The sequence below is a fragment of the Sinocyclocheilus grahami genome, unplaced genomic scaffold (genome assembly GCF_001515645.1).
Source record: "Sinocyclocheilus grahami isolate Dianchi unplaced genomic scaffold, SAMN03320097.WGS_v1.1 scaffold1334.1, whole genome shotgun sequence".
Taxonomy (NCBI): domain Eukaryota; kingdom Metazoa; phylum Chordata; class Actinopteri; order Cypriniformes; family Cyprinidae; genus Sinocyclocheilus; species Sinocyclocheilus grahami.
The window spans coordinates 174,318-188,481 of NW_015506513.1; the positions used below are offsets into that span (position 1 = coordinate 174,318).

Below are 14,164 nucleotides of genomic sequence, written 5' to 3' on the forward strand. Positions count from 1 at the left end.
CACAATAGCAGCGTTCTTTGCTCCCGGAGTCTCTGATGAGGCACGGTTAAACTGTGGCTCGGATCTGGGCCTAATTGGGTGGGTAATTATGGTTTGACACAAGCAGAGAACAGAGTTAATTAACCACAGTCTGGCAAATGACATTGATAAGCATACCGGGAATAACGCCACCTTCAAATCATGTTGGAATGATCGCATTTATAAGAGGCCATGAACATCATTTCAAGTGGGAAACTCTGGATTTCCAACTCTCTGAGCTTGGTATTGACCGTAATAAATAAAGTTTTCATTTTGAATGTTGAGGGTATTTTATTTTATTTATTTATTTTATTTGTAATTTAATTTAATTTAATTATTTTCTAAGGTTGGCCAGTTGCATGAGAGGTGAAACATGAGTAAGCTCTACTAGAGATGTGCGAAACAGATTTTCATACATTTCATTTCATTCCAGAATATGTATTAAGCGGGGAAAAATGGCAGTTTCGATTTACATCGTCATGCAAATCGTGAACAAAACTGAGAAATATGCAAATGCTTGACACATTCATTTTATTCCAGCCAACATCATCTACATCCAAATGCACACACACACACACACACACACACACACACACACAACCAGTTCCTTTCAGCGACATCACAGAATGAATCCAGCGGAACGGAGCTTTTCAGAAGCATCAGATGACACAAGCATGTGCTCTCTGTCTCTAAATGGCACTTTCCACAAATACGGCACAAAATGAGTCTGAAACTCTTATAAAATGAACGAAATTTTTTTGTACATTGTTACAGTGTTGCAGATTTAGGCTAAGTTAAAGAGGTTAAGCTGTAACTTTGTATTATTGTATTTAGCATTGCTGAATCAACCTAGATACATCCATTTATACCAACAGCAAAACACATTTTTATGGGTTAAATCAGGTTAAAAAAAAAGTCTTCTTAAGGTAAGTTGAGCTTATACAGTCAACATTACATTTAGTTTAAAAAATAAGAAATTGTATTACATAACAGAGTGTTATTAACAACTAATTACATGCAAATACAAAACTATATTATTGGATATAAACATGTTATGACATTTTAATTGTTCAGAAAGTCATAACCTCTGAAATGCAACAGCCTAAAATCCTCATAATTAAAGTGAAATCCAGATTTTTAAATGAGCTACTTTTCATTCTAAGGTTAATTTATGTTACATAACCAGCATATCTAATGGAAACATGTGATTGGTGCCTTTAATGCTCTTAATGGGATGCATTTATGAAAAGAGCCTAACAAACTGAAAAAGTCCGAAAACTTGTTTTTCTCCTCCCGTCTCTCTCCCTCCCTCTCAACCTTCTCTTTGTGGCTTGTGTTTCTCAGGATGTTTTTAGAAGTTCTTCTGTGAGTCTCTTTCTTCTCTGTTCCGTGTCTTGTGACAGGGAGAGAGAACTTCCCCATTACAGCATTTCCTGAGGCGCGCACACACACAAATACGCTGCTTTGATATGTCAGGGTCTTGCTCTCATTTGCATGGACCTGTAGTTTTGTCTTGGCGCGTGCATGTATTTTTGCATGTTCACATGAGCCTGAGGTGAACTGAGCATGCATGCATATATGCCCTCGCCTATGATAATTAATTAACTGATAAGTCAGCACATGACGAGCATATGACAAGACAACTATTGTGCATATATGAGGAGCAGACTATCAGACAGGAATATCATCTGTGCATCCTGAATCCAGTTGGCTTTTCGCTCAATGGCAGGCGCACGCGTGTGAAGCGAGTCAAAGCAAACTGGGTCACGGCATCATGGACTGCCACCGTCAGCACTGCATCTAAATCCTCTTCCACTGCGCTTACAAATCCCTTTCAAAGAGCAAATTAAAAGCCAACTTGGTGTTAATGCTACACTGATACCAACGAACTTGCATTTCCAATGCACCAATGACATTTCCATAAAACTCAAATGAAATATGCAAATGTTACGATACGAATGGCCTGATGCCACCGCACCGTGATTAAGTGTCTGAAGTCTCTCTCTCTCTCTGCGTTTTATTTGAAAATCATGTTCTTTATTTAAGTCTGCAGTGCTTTCGCACTCTCTGCTCTTTGGATTTGCGATGTATTAAACATTCATGAATGAAGAGTCGATATGGGGATGAGTATTTTGCGGTAGGTTTATAGTCTCGAGAGAGCCGTGCAGTTTAATCGTGTCTATATAACATCACGAGGTCAAGTTAACATGTGTCGGAAAAAATCAATAAACAGACAAGCAAGCAAGATAGATAGATAGATAGATAGATAGAAATCTCTTTTGTTGTCATATTTTGCACGTTGACTTTGCTGCCCCCTGTGGACAGATGCAGTACTGCAGGACATTCCACTCTCCTTCCAAAAGTAAACCACTGCAATTAAAATTAGTTTAGAAATACTTGGCATACTATAATTATTTATTTTAAAGATCGGTACGGTAGCTATACTTAACGTTTCGTCGACGGGGATTGTGTGTGTGTGTGTGTGTGTGTGAGAGAGAGAGAGACAGAGAGAGAGGATGAGGATGTGGGATTGTGTGGAATAAAAGGAGGAGGGATTATCTGACCGGATAGCACAGTGACATCAGGCCAGAAAAATGTGTGTGTGTGTGTGTGTGAGACTGCAGATTCAGAGAGCGTGTGACTGAGAGAGAGAGAGAGAGAGAGAGAGAGAGAGAGAGAGAGAGAGAGAGAGAGGAAAAGGCGTTTCCATTCTCAAACCGGCGAGACGCTCAGAAACGCGCGAGCACCATCCAGAGAACGGACGCGTAAAGTTTCCACGACGTCTTCGTTCATAATAACCCCAGCTTCTGCGTAGATATTCACGCTCTTTGACGCTGAAGTTTTGACCGAACTGTGTTTGTGCTGAACTAAACTTTGCATTTGGGTAGCCACCGCGGATCTCATCCATCACCACCGGGAGCTTCATCATCATCTTCATCATCTTCATCATCATCGCCGGATCACCGGGCGCGCGGAGTAAGTCACACATCTATCCCTGAAAACTGTGCTTTACAGAAGTAGAATGTTTGGACCCTGGAGCACCACTATCATTCATACAGTGTTTCTATCTAATACCCTCCCACGGTAATATCTATCTATCTATCTATCTATCTATCTATCTATCTATCTATCTATCTATCTATCTATCTATCTATCTATCTATCTATCTATCTCTCTGTCAGTTATTCTTATAGCGGTAGATCGCCGTGGACTCACGCTGATCCGGTTTGGCTGATTGTTCGGCGGAATGTGCGTCTTATTAAAATAATAATTTAATTATAGTTGTGTCTCAACTACGCCGGAACAGAATCTGAACGGCTCTCCTATTTTTATTTTTTTTTGCGCCATAGAACCATGTTTCAATTATTTCCAGCGGCTGTAGAATAATGAGTGGTGGAGTCCCGATTCCTGACTTTTAACTAACTATTTGATTTGTAGTACAGTATCTTTCCTGCATTATTTGTGTTCTAGTTTAACCTAGGACTTGCATAATGCAGGCTAAATGATGTTAATGCATGGAATTCCTCTACAATGTCTGCTTTCGCCACCAACCCTTTTTTATTTTCACCAACACAATCTGGCAGCCATCGAACATTCTGGGTTGATTATCTGAAGGAGCTCAGTGGAACTGCTGTAGAAGCAGTCTGGATGAACTCATAATGCAACCTCAGACACAAACCCTCTTCCTGCTGGACTGTAGTGCTTCCCTCTTCTTCTCACAGCTGCTTTTCGTCTCGCCTGAACCAAGCAAAACCAGATCCGAGCGTGGAATGAGCAGATGCAGAATCTGACTCAGGTGTGTGTGTGTGTGTGTGTGTGTGTGTGCACCTGGCGAATGCTTTCTGCTCTCCTATCTCAGATATTGATTTGTGTTTTGCCTGTGGTAAGGGAAGGACGCAGCTCAGCAGAAACACACCTCCCTCATTGTCCTTGTGTGTAGAGAGTGTTTCAGGCTGGCATTGTTTGCTGGCCAAGAATGGTGCTGGAAACTTTGTTTAACAGAAACTTTAGATCATTGACAAGCCAACACCCCTGACTGACATCTCTTTCCCCCCAAAAGACTCTTTAAAAACTTTAAAAAGGCAGATCATCTAAAGCAGGTTGGTTGTGATTCAAAAAATTAGTTGCATGTCTGTTCTGAAAAAAACAAAACTAATGCAAATAGTACAATCCAACTAACCATGCAATCTTAAGATTGCAGGATCCTTATCAAGATTTAAAAGGCAGAAGCAAAATGCCTTCTGCACCTTACACTTTTTTTTTTTTTTTGCACATTCATCTGCTTTTATGGTAACATCTAACCAAATTAAGCAGGTTTTTCTGGTATGACGAACGATTTTGGTATTGTTTTGAGAACCATTTATTTAAAGCATGTTCACTTATGCAGGTGTTTTTTTTAATCCAGCAGCAGCCCATTTTTGCAATTCTTGTAACGTTTATTATCTTTGCTGCTCTCTCTGGTTATTTGCTGATTTCCTTGATATCTGACAGGAGCGCCTGAGGCGTTTGCTCTCGTCTGGTCTTCACCTCACTATCTAGACTATCACGCTGCAGTTTTTTAAAAAGGCTGTCATTGCTGCTTTTGTCCCTGTAGCCTATCTCTGGATGCGTTATATATTTTGGCCTAATGCTGAATGACACGGGCTGGCAAACAGAAGCGTTTGTTGAGGAGTGTTCTAGTGCCATGCAAGTCTCTGTTACATAAGGTCCATTTGGGGTTTCAGGTTTGCTGTGTGTGTGTGTGTGTGTGTGTTTGGTCCTCTCGGGTAAATCTTCGTCGTGTTGTTCAGTCATCTCCTGAGTGATATAATGACCGTGCAATTTTACATCCGCTCCGGTCTCACTCACAAGGTCGAGCTGAATCTATCCTCTGTTCGGTTTCATTTAGAACAGACAAAGGTTCACAGCAACTCTGGTCTGTAGTAGCAATGCTGGATAAAAACAAGCTTTCTTGCAGTTGCTCTGAATAGTGTTCATCCCTGTTTAGACGGGATTAGTTTTATGAGGTGGTGGGGTAATGTAATAATTGCTATATTGCTATAATTATACTATACATAGTTAATTTAATTGCACATTGCATTTAATAGTAAATTCAATTGCATATTTTGTTTTATGGCTACTTATTTCGATCAGTTCATGTGCACTTCATCAGACATATCTTATTGGTCAAAATATAAATTAATCTGGAGCTTTGATTTCCAAACAGGAAAAGTCAGTAAATGCCATATACCAGCCTCAGTCCACAATTAGTCTCGAATGCACAGTGGAAAATGAAAATATGCACTTCATAACTTCTCAGAGGGGCAGTACTTGCTGTTGCATATTTACGTTTTATGAATTTTAGTATATATATATATATATAAATAAAAGATTTCAAGTGAATGGATATTATTTTTTAGTGCATGACGTTTGTTACTCACATTGAAGAGAGATTATGAATTATGGTCCGTTCCGGCTAGTTTATGCAATTTATGTAATGTGCCTCCCAGTAATCTTATATTTTGTCATGTTTAATATTTCCTGCATAATTATGTATTGCACAGCCATTCACCTTTAGGCATTTAGACGCTGATATTCAAAGAGGAACATCACAAGCCATTTCAGAGTAAGCTAAAGTAAACTAGAGCAGACGTAAAAATGCAGAAAAGTAGAAGAAAATATTACAGGAACAATTTTGTTTTGACGACGCATTAATTAGAATTTATTAATAGAATGTATAACCCGCAGAAGTAGTTTCTTGAAGGTTATAATGGTCTGAGCAGATTCGGCGGAGGTTAAAAGCTCGTTCTACCGCAGAGGAACAGAGAGAGTGAAGGGTCTGGAAAGCGACAGAGTCTAAAAACAACGTTGTGATGGTTCATCAGGCAGTGCTTGGCCATAGAGCACGAGAAAGCACATAGACTACTAGGACAGGGTTGAGGTAAGAGCAACATAGGCTCTAAATACATTTCTGCAAAACTGAATCGCTGCACTTTCCAGTTGAAATAAACAATAGAGGCGGTAAAACTCTGACAACTTTTATTCCTTTTCACACAAAGTATGATTTGCAGGTCCACAGTTTCGATTACTAAAGCCTAATTTTCACACGATTACTTGAGGAATATTATGTTATGAATCCAAAACAATTTTCAACATGCTTGCGACATTTGAAAACGGATACTTTTGAAAGTTAGCATGACGTATCCAGCTTCATATGCACGGGTTTTTATATGCAGTAGGTTTGTTCGGAGTTCGACTTGAGAAGTGAAGAGCTCGGGTACGAATCCCGTGAAACTACGGTTGCACAAAACAGTTCAAACCTGCATATAAGGAAAGTTCAAAAGGCACGTTTGAGCCAACAAATCCATTTTTATACCAGTTTAGCATTTGTTAACAACACTATTGGGTAGGTTTAGGGTTGGGATTGGTGTTGGGGATATTTCCAACGATAGAGCATTAACTTTTACAGACATTCCTTGGATATTTGAATTATGAACCACCACAATACATACCTAAAGCAACGTGATAAAACACAGCAATATGTGGCTATATCAACATAACAAAAATGTGCCAGGGTAACGTATTGAACCCGCGTTTTAGCGCCACTCACTGGACGTTTCACTTTGAAACTGCCTCGAAATATGCAGTAAGGTACGTGATAGCAGTGTTGCAGAAATGTATTTAGAGGCACATATTTCCAGTGAGTCTGGGTTGGGTAAGAGGGTCCTGACGTCAAAGCCTTGAATTTGATGTGCTCGGCCACAGGTCACATGTTTAATACATCGGCCACATTTCTGTGAATTGACTATAAACTACAGACGTCTGCAGTAACATGATTTACAGACTTGTGTCCTGAAAACTAAACCCATCTGCACATGGCTTTTACCTGATGTGTGTTTTGCTAAGATAGGAATATGTCAGTTTAGAATATCTTTAGGTTTAAGGTTTAAGTTGCTTTGATGGCAAACGCATCAAAGGATTATTAAATAAATAAATAAAATAAAAGTTGTGGACCAACAGCTGCTGAGTGGCCAAGCAATCTGCCCTCTGCAGTTTCTCTCACATACTGAGACACTCACAGGTACACACACACACTCTCTCTCTCTCACACACACACACACACACACACACACACACACACTCACTCACTCCCTCTCTCTCTCTCACACACACTCGCACACACACAGCACCTCTCATAACTCACTCCCTCTTCAGCCAAATGAAATGTCTCGCTGGGAATAATTGGATTTGATAAGACCTGGTTCACTTCAGACTTCTGCACTCAAATTGTGGTGTTACTGAGAGCATCTGCCAAGGACTGAAGCGCTGTGTGTTTGTGTGTGTTTGTGAGAGAGAGAGAGAGTGTGTGTGTGTGTGTGTTGAGTGATGGTGGGTGTTGCAGTGGGAGTTATTAAGTAAAGGCAACATGATGCACTGCCCGCTGTTTTATTTGGAAACAAATACATATAGAAGCATCTATTTATCAGCTTATAAAATAGTGTGAGCTGATCGTTCTGTTGATTTGTTTACAACACAATCTTTCCATTTGGTTATTTACTGAATTGATCTTTACACAAATTTGTTTACAGAATACCGTGAAGTGATCTTTCATTTGTCTGTTTATAAAATACGGTGCACGGATCTTTCTGTTGGTTTGTGGAACACAGTGTTCCGGTGTTTTTGTCTGCTGGTTCTGTTATTGATTTTTTTTTGCTGTCTTTTAGATGAGAGTAACATCAAAGCATGAGTGCTTCAGGTCACTAAACCTTTTGAAATCACTCGGATTCAGATGACGTCAGATTCAGCTAATTATCTTCTCAAGTTGATTAGATATTGGGAAATGTTAGGACTATTATAGTTAACAACTAAAAAAATATACTTAAAATAAAATTATTAAACATTATCTGAAATAATCACAAATTTCCCTTTTCCCCATTGAAAACTGAATTAATAATTAAAGAGGACATATGATGCGATTTCAATTGTTCCTTTCTCTTTGGAGTGTTACAAGCTCTTGGTGCATAAAGAAGATCTGTAAAGTTGCAAAGACTAAAGTCTCAAATCCAAAGAGATATTCTTTATAAAAGTTAAGAGGACGATATTGCTTCGTCATGCCTGGAGCTGATCCGTGCTGGTTGCAGAGGAAATACATCAACTTAGTGGTGTGGATCGCCGGATCGGCTTTCACCGTGGACGAAGCCCGGGGTCATCACATGTGGTTGCCGCTCCTTCGTCGGATCCACCGGCTGCGCCGTTCTCAACCCCGCCGTCCTCTGCTCACTCTAGCCCGGCCTCAGTGCACGCTAAGCCGGGGCTTCCGCTCACGCTAGGCCGCTGTGTTTTTCGTTGTGAAAGCGAAACTACTTTGTTTGGTCTTCCAAAAGAGGACACGACTACAAATCAGTGGTTAAGTTGTATTTACAACACTGTTCCAGAACACTTCAACCCAAATATTCAGATGTGTGCGTAAGCTTTGTAAAAATCGATGCGTTTCAGAAAGGCGGGGCATAGAGGAGAAACAATAATGTACAGTATGTGGAAAATATATTTTTAACTTTAAACCGCATAAACACATTTCATTACACCAAATACACAAAATAATGTTCTTTTTATCAGCATCATATGACCCCTTTAATGTACTTAAAAATATATATATAAAGATATTAAAATAAAATTAGAATAAAAAAGAATACATACATCATACATACAAACATGCATAATTACTAAAACTTTAAAAGGAAAAAGTGGAATTAAACAAATGAATAAAGCAATAGTAATTCCACTAAACCTTTTTGACATTCAGCTAATTCTCTAGTTTTCTTTTTTTTTTAACAAACCAATATTTCAACCAAAATGTTCTTTTTTTTCATTTATTAATTTTGCTTCAAACTTGTATCACCCACTTTCTTTCTTTTATGACTTTCCTTCTTTCTTCTTTTTTCTCACATAAAAGATATATTAAAAAAAAGAAATGTATATATATATATATTAGAGATGCACCGATCGATCGGTCAGTGATTGGAATCGGCCGATTTTCCTCACGATCGGTGATCGGTCGGTCAGTCTCACTTCTTTCCGATTCCGAGCCGATCCGTTTTGTTACCAGTGGCACAGGCGATAACGTCAGCCGCGCATTCTCACTCTCTTCTCTCCGACGACCCCTTCTCTCTCACACACATCTCATTCGCTCCGGTTAAATAGTGCTTGTATTGCGCATTATTTTAGTCATTCCCGCAGGTTTTGCGCTTACACCAAAAGCGCCCGCACCACCACTGATCTATAATAGTGGAGCGCACAAGCCATGCTCAGTCGCAAACAGCTTGTGAGCCACAAATACCAAAATGAGTGGCTAACTGCGCTAAAACATTCAAATGCATGCACAAATATGTCAAAATGGCGAGTATCCAGTTAATCACAGTCAGGTTTGGAACGTTAAATAGTTGAGAAAGAGAACGCATGTTGTGTAACAGTTTATTGGGTCCGTGGATAAACTCTTAAACGGACCGCAGTCCAATATACCTGCTGCTGTCTGTCATATTAATCAAAGAACAAAAGACAAAGAAAATTATTTTCTGCTCTTGACTGAATATGTTTTATAGCTTTAATGGTAAGCATTAATCTGTATTTAATTTTTACAATAAAGACTACATAAATTAAAGTACCATAAAACACTGGATGTGTTATTTTACATGTGATTACTTTAATTTCTGTAGTATTTCTTAACTGAATAAAAACTTGCTTAACCTGTAAAACGTAGTTTCATAGCTCTCTTTATTCTAGTGCATTTATTTGTGCTGTTGTCATTGAGTGTGTGTGTGTGTGTGTGTGTGTGTGTGTGTGTGTTTTATTAAGTCAGTGGGGTCCAAAACAACACTGGACCCCATTGGCTTTTATTGTATAAAAATCTTAATTCGTGTCTTTTCCTTTTTTTGTGTGTGAACTATCCCTTTTAGGCTCTGATCAAATGACCCGGGACTCTGGTAATGTAACTCACAGCAACTTTAATTTTGACAACACGTCTGCTGCGTTCGGGCTGAAGCGGATGGGGGTTGCCATGGCAACGGCTTTCCTATACCTCGATGATATTATGTTCCGGTGATGCGCAGATGAGTTGATCGTTAGTCTAAAGACACTCAGCGTCTCTTTGATTCTGACTAAGAATGACTATTAAAGGCATTGGTCCACAAATATTGCCTTCTCTTGATGTATTCCTCATAGTATTCCATAAAGGAAGGAACCGTGGATGTAAAAACGCATTAAAATATTTATAAACCAAGAATCATAAATGATGGAAATAGTTTTCAGAACAAATGTACACTCTGAATAGAAATGAAAACACTGATGGACAGTGACAAAAATAACTAAGATTATGAATGACACATTGATGCTGAGTGTGTCCTGTTTGTAGATTGAAGCGTAATGACTGGCTGTCCTGACACACACTCACCGTGATGTCTAATCTATAAAGCAGCATGATGTCTCAGCCGCTGATATCTCAGCATGAACCCTGAGGTGTGTGAAACCATCAGCCTACAAACCATCTGACTGAACGGCACACCACTCCCACGCACACTACGTTACCCACAATCCCCCAGTGTGGCGCTGAGTCACAGAGAGCCATCAGGACAAGCAGCCGTGTGCTCCACGGGATCTCTTTCAGATTTACACTTCACTCTGGCACGGTTACGCTCAAACACAGAAACAGTTGGAGATGCATCAGGCTCGTTATGGTTAATTATGCTGGTTTGAGAAAACCATCATAACGTTCTAGTTTAAGCTTATTATCATTAGTTCATGGCCCCTTTAATAATAATAAAAATAATAATATTAGTCTGAGACAAAAATAATGTAATAAAATAAATAAATAAATAAATAAAAACATCAGACTTTACCTCCACTAAGAGTTTTCAAGTTAAAACAACCAAAGTCGCAACATGCCAAAATATGTAAGCAGCATGCTACAAAATGCTAAATCATGCTAGACACATACTTAAACATTCTAAATGCTAGCGATGTGATAAAACATGGTAACGTCATGTTAAATCATGCTGGCGACATGCTAAAATGCGCTAGAATCAAGCTGGCAGCGTGCTAGTGCTGCGTGAAAACAATGTGTTAAACCATTCTAGCAATGTGCTAAACCATGCTAGCAATGTACTAAAACGTGTTAACAGTGTATAAAAATATTCTATAATCTGCCATAAACATGCTAAAACATGGTAGCTGCATGCTAGTGATTTGATAAAACATGTTAAAACGTGCTGGCAATGTGCTAAAACGTGTTAACAGTGTGTAAACATATTCTATAATCTGCCATAAACATGCTAAAACATGGTAGCTGCATGCTAGTGATTTGATAAAACATGTTAAAACATGCTAGCAATGTACTAAAACATGCTAGCAATGTACTAAAACGTGTTAACAGTGTATAAACATATTCTATAATCTGCCATAAACATGCTAAAACATGGTAGCTGCATGCTAGTGATGTGATAAAACATGTTAAAACATGCTGGCAATGTGCTAAAACATGCTAGTAACATGTTAGCATGCTAGCATGTTAGCAGCTTGCTACAAATGTGCAAGAACAAGCTAGTGATGTGTTAAAATGTGCATGCTAACAACATGTTAAATAATGCCGGCCACATGCTAAAATGGGCTAGAAACAAGCAAAAACACAAAAGAAGTAGCCTAAATTATCTAGATTCCTTTGCCAGCACATGACCAGCATAAACCAGCAAAAGACCAGCATAAACCAGCATCCCAGCGTCAAAACATACCTAACCAGCATATGCTGTTTTTTTCAACAGGGTAGACAATGATGCAAGCGTGCATGCTAACAACATGTTAAATAATGCCGGCCACATGCTAAAATGGGCTGGAAACAAGCAAAAACACAAAAGTAGCCTAAATTATCAGATTCCTTTGCCAGCACATGACCAGCATAAACCAGCAAAAGACCAGCATAAACTAGCATCCCAGCGTCAAAACATACCTAACCAGCATATGCTGTTTTTTTCAACAGGGTAGACAATGATGCAAGGCTTTATATCTGTACGTGATATTAAATATACAGTATTATTTGCCTTTAAGAAAAGGAATTGATAATAAATTCTGTTTCTGATTCTAAATGTGATTTAATTTAAGCTTATTGAAACTGAATTGATTTATCAGTCATACACACAAGTTGATTTAAGTCTCGTGGGCCCTAAGCAGATATTGTTGTGTGCAGCCAGGGTTTGGCACACTTATGGACTTGAAGAATTGCTCGTAGTGCCTTACATCACTGTTTGCGCTCTGTGTGCTGCTGTGAGTGTAGCTCTGTGGGCCGTGGGTAGGTGTGATTGGCTGCAGATACGATATGGACCGTCAGATGAAATGCAGCAGCATCCTAATGAGGAAAAAAAAAATCTATCATAAAACTGACTTCTGTATGTGTGCGGGTGTGTGTGGGAGTGTGTGTGTGTGTGTGTGTGTGTGTGTGTGTGTGTGTGTGTGTAAGAATGAAGAATGCAGTGAAACTCCGAAACTGTCTCCAAAATATCTGCTGCCAGCTTGGAGGAGGGACGGAGAGAGAAAGAGATTGAGAAATGAACAGAAGATGAAGGTCCAGACTGAAGAAACAGCAGATGAGAGAGTTTGGAAATATATTGAAATCCAAACAGAGCTAGTGTATTGTGTGATGTTTGACCTCTGACCTCAGTGAGTCACGACTGGCTGATCATGGACAGTGTTTTAACCTAAAATCAGAGGCTCGAAATGAAACATAATGTTCAGCTCTGACACAGCTCAGTCTTTGCAGTATCTCATTAACACCTGTGTTCAAACGTGTCGAAACACAATCGCTGTACCTGATAAAACCACCTCGATCACACTTAACTGGTCAACCTGTCAGTTCAGGGAGCGTGTTTTCATCTTTCAGACATGTTAGAGCTTTTCTCATCATCTGCACTACATCACAAAAACATATCTGTTGAATGTCAGACAAAATAGCATTTTCCATTTATGATTTAGATATATATTTGGACACTTTATTGCATGGTATGTACAAATGTATCACAGTTTAAATTTAGATTAGAGTTACTTTTTGACCCACTTAAGTCTATTATGTTTGAAATATGGTTAAGCAAGTTCTGCTGAATGTACTGACAAGCATTTATGGTAAATTAAAATATACTTTAATGTTATTTCTATTGAAACTTGTATGTCATGTACTTAAATACATTTTTAAAGATGAAGGTGCAATTTAGAACATTTAAAATATATTAACTCTGTATCTTAACATAAACACATCAACATAATATTGAATAACAGTTTAAATGATAATCAATGTGCTTTAGTATGTCAGTCAACACATCAACATAAGTGTACTTCTGTAAAACATAATGAACTTTAAAGTAAAACATTTAATTTGAATTAAAACGTTTAATTACAAAGGTCACATTTTAAAAGTGTACTTAAGTGTGTTTAGAAACAGTCATGAAAGTGTCTCTCTTTGAGTCACTTAAGTGGTATTTTACTATATTATATTATATGCAAGTATTTTTTTAATATACTTTTAAGATTTAAAGTACACTAGAGGTGCACGTTCGCTACAATTAAGCACACTTCATTTTCCCAAGGTTTGTACACAATGACTAGACTGTGTTAAGGAAGCCGTGCTCCATTTCTGCCAGACACGGATCTCTGAACAAATAAACAAAATAGAAGGAACTAATTGGCCCACTAGTTGGCTGTTGGACAGCTGGTCGACCATCTTAGCCCACCTCTTCATCTGTTAAAGTGATGTTTTGTTGACGTGCCTGTTAGGGCGGTCAAAAAAAACTAATTTCGAATATTTGTCAAATTTAAAATAAAAATCCACATTCGAATTCAAATTTTAGGTGTGCATCAGGCAGTATTATCAGTGGCGCACGAAATGCGGCGACGATGTAAGTGTCATTGAATTTTAATGCTTTTGTTAGCCTATTAGGTTGAACCGACTAGATGCGGCGCTGCTGCATTGTTCATTCAAAATATTGCAGAAAAAAAAGGAACAATCAATGCGGGGAAGATATTGTTTACTTCAAAACCGAAACCAAGCCGTTCACACAGAACGCATATTTATCACATTTTCTAGAGGGACATCTATCACCATTGCACTCGCGTCTCGCGTCTCGCACAAGAG

The 14,164-nt window shown here is 38.7% G+C and overlaps 1 protein-coding gene across 2 annotated transcripts in view; it reads left to right on the top strand.

The window, feature by feature from the left end:
• The first annotated feature begins 2,585 nt into the window (after positions 1-2,585).
• LOC107569325 (astrocytic phosphoprotein PEA-15-like) overlaps positions 2,586-14,164 on the top strand; it is a 38,600-nt gene continuing 27,021 nt past the window's right edge. Inside the window, exon 1 of one of the 2 annotated variants that reach the window (XM_016255391.1) lies at positions 2,586-2,994. The gene's annotated coding sequence lies outside the window, so the exon portion shown is untranslated. Of the gene's footprint in view, positions 2,995-3,840; positions 4,119-14,164 lie in introns of those variants that run through there. The other variant, XM_016255392.1, reaches the window with a different exon arrangement.